At 37.4% G+C, this 8,254-nt stretch overlaps 1 long non-coding RNA gene across 1 annotated transcript; it reads right to left on the reverse strand.

Annotated features, from left to right (window-relative positions):
• Nucleotides 1–5,691: 5,691 nt before the first annotated feature.
• Nucleotides 5,692–6,610, reverse strand: LOC131701562 (uncharacterized). The gene is made up of 3 exons (XR_009308875.1): nucleotides 6,412–6,610; nucleotides 6,088–6,253; nucleotides 5,692–5,732 (listed from the first exon to the last, which is right to left on the reverse strand). It is a non-coding gene; the product is annotated as an uncharacterized LOC131701562 (long non-coding RNA).
• Nucleotides 6,611–8,254: the final 1,644 nt, after the last annotated feature.

The raw sequence follows: 8,254 nt of genomic DNA on the forward strand, positions 1-8,254 counted from the left end.
CTGGGAGGGTAAAGTGTCAATTGATAGTGCAGGACCTCCCTGTGTAGTTGGGTTGAGTGAGAGAGGACAGGCTCCTGGTGCAGGACCTCCCTGTGTAGTTGGGTTGAGTGTGAGAGGACAGGTTCCTGGTGCAGGACCTCCCTGTGTAGTTGGGTTGAGTGAGAGAGATTTAAAATGATATGATTTGCAACTTGAATTAAGAACTCATCAATGAATGGAGTGCACATACAATCATATGCTGATAATGACAAACTTAATTTTTTATATCACTTAAACAGTGCTCTTACATATATGTTTATTTTGCGGGTTGTACTGTCGCGGGTCTGCAGGTTTTAATGTCAATTTGCAGGTCATTTGGGTGGTCTGTGATACCATTGCTGGTATTATAAATTGCTTTGACTAGCTAATGTTATTTGATGGAAGGAAGCTCAAGACTAGTGTAATCTGTGAGACCAGCTGCATGAGTGCAGGAGCTGCTCTTTAGATCTGTAGATCCAGTTGCCTGTCATTGACACATGCAATGTAGGTCAGATCAGCCAAAGGGTCTATATTACTTGTCAGCGCCAGCATTGCAGCGTATTGCCAGAAAAACAATAGGAAACCTTATCCAAAGTGACTCATTTCAAGATGAGAATGCACCAAACCACCGTGCCAGAATTGAGTGCTAATGGCTTGAGGGGGAACCTGAACGATGCACAATCGCCTGCCTGCCTCTCTGCACCAACTGCATGAAATAATGAAATACTAATGACAGTATGGATTAACATCCACGAGACACCTTCCAGCACCTTGTGGAGTCTTTGAAAACGGTGACCCTAATAAAATTCACTCATCAGTGGCCACTATCAGTCTGACTATCTGTTGTACACTGGGTCAACCTATATTGGGAATGGACTTATAACCATGCCAGAATATTATTAATGCCAACAAATATAAAATGGTTTACGTTTTCTGGAACCTTTTGACAAGAAGTCTTTGTCAGTGGCTTCAAATCCTCACATCACACACAGTATCTGGATTCCTCTCAAACTAAACCATAAACCAGTAGTTATTAACTTAATTGGTTTATAATTACTGGGGGTAACCTTGTTTGATCAAAAAAATGCACTTCAGATTCTGGTCTTTCTTTCTACATTTGTTGATGAGCTTTGAAACAGTATATCATTTAAAAAGCTAGTCCTTCCTTGACTGGACTTCCTACAATAACCATCATTGGTTTGTCTTGCTTGGTTTTGAACAGGTCATGACGGTCCATGATGACTGCGGGTTGTCTACACCGTTAAATGGATTCAATTGTCATTACCCGCTGGGCCTGCGTTAGTAAAACACTAAATGGGTGTAACAATTCACCCCATGTTGCTGGAATGTTTGATATCGTCCCACACTTGTAATTTGTATTCTTAGATGCTGATGTGGTCAGGCCGAAATAACGTTGTCACGCAACCAAAAACAATGTTAAAATTTCAGAAACGAAAGCCACCGCAGCGTTCATCCATTGTTTAGTTTTATCGCAGGAACAAAGACGTTTTCTCTCGGAAACTGACGAACTGTAACGAATCAGCAGCTGTTTGTTATAAAGAGAGGGATAGATCATGGATAAACACGACTATTAATATTTACAGCCTCTTAGTAATTTTCAGTTCTCGGTGACAAAGGGGTGGCCTTTCTTAACGACGCGACCAGCAGGACAGACAGCTTGGTAACCCGCCTACATCAGCTTTCTCAGTCCGGTCAGACCACAGCCTTGGCCCGTGCCTATATTGCGGTCAGACCCTGGCAGCTGCTCGGCAAGTCTGTCCTGTGCCCTGGACTGAAGGACTGTTATATCGTCCCCCGAGTCCCTTGTCCTAACTGCAAGTTTCTCAAAAGCGCCTGCTCGCCGATCTGTTGATGACGATGACTCACGCCTGACTCACTCCCTCGTGGGCAGCCCATAGATTGGATTCTGGGCACCGCGGTAAACAGATACACCGTGCCCCGGTAATACAAAGGAACACTGCAGAACAGGCTGGCGAAGAAACAAAGACAATTCCTCTTTGGCTCTAAGTATCCTCCCACTCATTCACCTGAGCAGATGCCAAAGTAATACCATCTATTGTCGGGTGCATGTGGAACACGCATATATACAGCTATGGCCAAAGGTTTTGTATCACCTAGATTGTAGGATTAAGACATAATTAAAAAAAAACCGATATGAACATAATTTAGATATTTTATTTAACATCATGTATTCAAAGAAACTACACAATGATAGTGGAAAACGACAACGCGGTAGCCCTATGTAAATAAATATGTCAACGTAACATTATTCAGCAGGTGTCATTCAATGAAGCAAAAGGAGTTAATTATATAGGGTGATGCATAACTTCTGTCCATAGCTGTATATGCTGGTCCGGTCCCTGTCCCCACCCCCATTAAATCAGGTTCGGAGAACACCTGTTGCAAATTCAGAAATGGAGGTTTGTATTGGTATAAAATAAAGGGAGAATGGGAGAGTGTGAATACAATAGCTCGGCTGATGTTGCATGACCTGTTATTCAAAGTGGATTGCGGTTAACGCGGCCGGTGGTTGAGTAAGGGTTTGTAAAGTTCCCGGTCAGTCTCTCCTGTATAAATGCGTGGTGGAGAAGGGAGGATTCTGAAGCTAAGAAGGAAAAATCACTGAGGTCGGACTCAGGGCCACTGAGGTTTATATGCAGACTATAGGTACAGGGTTGACCTGGCAGATTGCTCAAGATAGGAAGCGCCAAAGCTGTGGGCAATTCTGAATTAAGACATCTACGAGTAACAAATACCGACGGGCTGAATCCGAGAGAACACCCATTTATTAATACCAAAGAAGCCGCAAAACATGTCACTGTTTGACGGAAACCGAAACTAATGGACGGGCTGCTTCTCAGGTGGGTACGTTTCTTCTTCGTCAGTCTGTCTAGCTGTCTGTCTGTCCTTCTGTCTGTCTGCAATGTTGAACCAACTGTTCAAGAATTAAACACACATCTTATGGGACAAATTATAGTTTCTTTTTAATTACTTGAAAATTAAAAATGTGTTTAAAATCGATTGCATAAGATCTAATTGGAATATTGTATTTCATTGTAGATCATTAGTGAATGGATGGTGAAGCACAGATAAAGCATGATGTATAAATGCTTATACTGAAATGTGTTTATAATCTGTTGCATAAAATAATTCTTTATTTCTCAAACACTGTTTACAGTCACTCTAAATGAGTGCTAGTACCGCTGTCTTGTGATTAAACCAGCTGTAGAAACAAAAAGATTTCCATAGCCTTTTAGAGAACCATTGTCCAATGCCTTTCTAAACAAGCAGTGGGCAAAGTGCTCTGACAGAGTGTCAAGCGCATTTCACTGGAGAGGATTTGTGTCTCTATAGAAAACTACTATTGGAGACTGTAAACAAACTGGACAGTCAACAATATCCCTTTCTACTGCAGAGGGCTCAATGCAGGGGAAACAGACACCAATGAATTATGATGTGTAAAACTCCCTTCAACCAAAGTGAGTTCTGACTCCTGCTGTTGTTCTGGTTCTAGGTGTGGTTCTAGGTGTGGAGTTCTGGATGATGAATTCCCTGCACATCTGCTGTTCTCTGACAGTGCCGGCTCCAGGTTAGTAAAACTGCTTCTTTTTCACAAAATAAAAATCATACTGCAGGAGACCTGTGTAAAGAAATAGTCTAAATAACAGATAATAAACAGTGATTGTATAGGATCTGAATACCCAGAAATAAAACTGTATTACAAACACATTGTAATGTCACATTAGCAGTGTAACGCTTAATGTCATGTTAATTATATTCTTATCATAGTATATTGTTTTAGTTAATTTTGCTAACACTGTAACACTGTAGCCTGTTGTTATTAACCATATATTATCGTTAATAACATTCTTTATTACAACCAAAGTGTTGCTACAAAGTTGTAATAGAAACATATTTTGTATTGGGCTATTCCATCTTCATATTTCTAACTTGAAAGATGCATTTGTAATAATTAGGCTTAATTCTGGTCCTTAAAGTGTTGAAGGCTTCTGCATGGAAATCTAAGTAAACATGTGAGGTTAAAGATAACATTTGAAGTAAAAATTGTAATAGAATAGGCTAAACAGAATTGAATTTTAAAACAAGACTTCCTGTATGTTAATGCTGCCTATATGAATAGATCCATGGAGATGTATTAAGTGATTGATTTGACTTAGCGATACTGGTAAAAGAATATTGATCAACTTGGCATAACAAATAATGACCTAATATATATTATACATATACACACTTAGAAAAAAAGGTTCTATCTAGAACCATTAAAGGTTTTTTGCACCGATGTCATAGGGGAACCTTTTTTGGTTCTTCAAAGAACCATTTTGAAAAGGTTCTTCAAAGAACCTTTTAAAATGGTTATTTAAAGAACTTTTTAGGTTCTCCCCCCCCCCCCCAAAAGATTCTTTCAAACCATTTCCTTACCCATACATATTTTGTCTGCAATACAGACCCTCCCATCTTGATTTTTATTATATTGCTCCTACTACAAAATCATTGTGTGAAATTAAAGATTAATGTAGTGTATTTTTGTTATTGTAACATTTAACTATGTAGATAGACCATTCCCTTTTACAATTCTCCTCTGTAAGTAAGCTATAGAAATATCTTCATTATTAGTTAAAGCAGTAATAAATAGAACACACAAATTACTAACTACTTCTGTGTAAGGTGAATTAAAATAAAAAAAAATACAGCAAAACTTTTTTTTTCTCTAATTGGAGAAAAGCAGCTCCATTTATTAAATACAATCATAAAATATGTACATAATTAAATTGAAATTAAGTAAATTAATTAAAATGAAAGGGTTAGAAGACTTCCTTCACATTTTCTCCAGTAAACTCCAGTAAAAACAAACTTAAAACACTAAACATTTCTGCAGCACTTTCAGAACAGAACCTTAATGATCATTTTATGTGTTTATTTTCTAAACACAGGCCGAAACAGCATTATATAGTCTTTTAATACTTTAAAGTATTAAGTTTGAAGACAAATGCCTCCAAAAAGCTCATTGTCTTCCTCGTCTGCTTTGGATATTCAATACCAAATATATAATATAAAGAAAAAACAGACAGCCCCCAAAGCAAGAGACGCATCCAGATTCAAATCATCAGTTAGCATGGACTGGCCATCCATTACGACGGTCACTCTCTCGTATGACATAGGAGTTCCCTCTGTACAGTCATGTAAAACAAATCACAGAGGTTGGGGGGCTGGGTCCTGAAATATATATTTTTTAAATTCAGAAACCCATACATGTCAAAAAAAAAATACAGTACAAAACAACAAAAAAAAAACATTATGGACGGAGGTTATTCAAAATGTTTCTGATAGGATAATTGCACTGGCTGAATATACATAAGACCTATTACAAATGCACATGGGGTGGAAGGAAAGGCCACTTATGTTTTCATAATATCAGAAAAAATATTCTAAAACATTTACAAACTTTTGTTTTGATCAAATAGTAATACATAGTACATGCAAAAGGTATACAAAATGTAAATATATCTGTTAGTTGCAATGTTTCTTTTACATTCTCTTACATTCAGCCTACAAGCAGTAAAAGATGGAAACAACCGATCAATCCAAATGTACCTGATCTATCACAAATAAAGTTGACTAATCTTCTTTTAACAGGGATGGTAGAAGTAATATTGCTGCAGTCAACTCCAAACCTAGAAAAAAAAAAAAAAAACATAATAACCGATAGGTTGTTACTTGACATCAGTACCAGTATCCAGAGAAATCGCATTCCAAAATGATCCAGGTGTCAGCTGCTTTAAAAAATACCTGTATATAAATATATATATATATATATATATATATATATATATATATATATATATATATATATATATATATATATATATATATATATATATATTATACACACACACACACACACAGTATATCTATTTACATGAATAAATATTTTCATAGCTATCAATATTAAAATCCAAAAAAAGAAAATGTAATGTCAACCTCAATGTTTTCCAGAACTGAATCAAAACTCAAACCAAAGCTTGTTACCTTTCTTCTCTAGGTCATTCAAGCAGCTGTTTATTTTTTTTTACACACATCTGCTTTAATTGAGTCTTCGGGCTAGTGCTATTAATTGGGAAGCCATCTTGCCAAGATTTGTCACCACCATCTTGTCTGCATCAATGCCTTATAACAACTTCTTCTCAGTCAGCAACTGCATAATATAAACAGGATACAAATATTTAAACTCTTTAAAAACAAAGCCTCCAAGGCTGATCACGGTTATATTATTATTGCAGACACCTATATCCAATGCGACAAATAAATAAGCTGCCAAATAAATAAGCTGCCAAAGGTTAAATTATTGATTACCTGCATATTAATGGAGTCTTCCCTCATCAACTCCTTCACAGCAGTAAGCAGCTGTATGATTTTTGTTTTTGAGAATTCATTCAGATCCTTCTTTCCATTTCTTAAAATGAAGTCATATATCACCTGATAGAAGTATGCACAAAATGAAGATGGATAACTCAAGCTATTGTTTCTATGTCAGTTTATCACACTGCTTTTAACTACCCATTGCTGCAATATGTTTTCTTATTTGTGTGCAATACTTCCATACTTTCCCTGTTCAAAACAAGGAAACTTGTCCATGACTGTTTTCATGTCCCCACCGGGACTGTGGACAACCACATTCGACGTCCTTTGTGTGTATCTTTTAAAAGCATTTTTATATGATTTTCATTGGGCTGTGGCTTTGCCCATTCCTTGGATAGCTCAGACACATTTCTCTCATAGTCATCACTGTTTATCACTATTGCATTTGAGCACTGATCCATTGCAACAGTGAAACTCCTTTGTTTTTTTAGTGGTGTTTCACCTCCAGAAGACTTTCTTTTCTCACTCCATCTCAAATGTGAGCACTGTAGGATTTGCAGAAGACAGACTGTGAAATACATTAAAACACTGTGAAGAGAAGAGCAGGGGGCTGGAGTGTCTGTGAGTTTGCCAGTGAGAATGACTGCAGGTACACAGAAAACATTAATAATATACCAAACAATAGTGTGAGAGTAACTTTAAAAATGCACTAAAAATCATTTGAATTGGAAAATTCCTCTATATCAAAATAACTCAGGCCAAATGTTCAGAGACATACCCAGGGTTAATTTCCTTCCTGCTTGATTGTGGGATAAGTCTGGTAAAATTTGTGTCCCATGCTGCGGTATTCTGCACTTTGGCCAATGTGTGGAAATAGGCCCAGGTAGTAGCGTGCACTTTCCTCAATCATTTTTGACCATACCATGACAGATTCATTTTCCTTCAGATGTCTTTTTACATACTCGCTTAATGGAGGCATCTATGCTTTGGCCTGTGAATAAAATAAAGTAAAAAAATCACAACAATAAAATAATTAAACTCTTTAGATGACTCCCATCCATCATCCACTATCATAACAGCTTATTCCTTTAGAGGGTCACAGTGAGCCGGCACCTAACCCAGTAGACACAGGGCAATGCAAGGCAGGACTACACCCTGACAGGACGCCAGTCCATCGCAGGGCACCACACACACACTCACACACACACACACACACACAGAGGGCAATTTAAACAGCAGGTCTTTGGACTGTGGGAGGAAACTGGAGTACCTGGAGAAAACACACAATGCAAACACATTGGGGAAAACATAAACTCCTACTACACATACAAAAAAATACAATGATCACCACAGTTCAAGACATAATAATAATAATTTTAAAAAAATAGTTTAAAAAGAATAGCTTATTACTAGTCATGCCTATTATTTTAAAGCTTTTAAGACTACCAATTAAGAATCAATTGTTCACGCTGGGCAAACGATACAGTTAACTACAATATCGCTGTTGATAAGTTAAGTTCGTAACAACAGTGAAAATCCATTGCTCAGTATAAACCAGCGATTGATTATGAAATGGAATGTTAAAATGCAGTCTGAGAGGGAATAGGCCACGCCCACAATGCCTTAGTTGAGGCTGTCAGGGCAGTGGGCTGAAGCCAGAGCGGTGATGACTGAAGCTATGAAAACAGTCCGTATAGCGCTATAGCTTGGTTCGCGTCTTTTTTCTTTCAATATGATACATTTGAACATTAAACTTGAATTGGTGTGTAACTGCATGTACTTAAAGATAAATAACTTACATTTTAATTGAATAATAAAATGAAAACGGGGGTTGGGG

This window comes from Acipenser ruthenus, chromosome 25, assembly GCF_902713425.1.
Source record: "Acipenser ruthenus chromosome 25, fAciRut3.2 maternal haplotype, whole genome shotgun sequence".
Classification (NCBI taxonomy): domain Eukaryota; kingdom Metazoa; phylum Chordata; class Actinopteri; order Acipenseriformes; family Acipenseridae; genus Acipenser; species Acipenser ruthenus.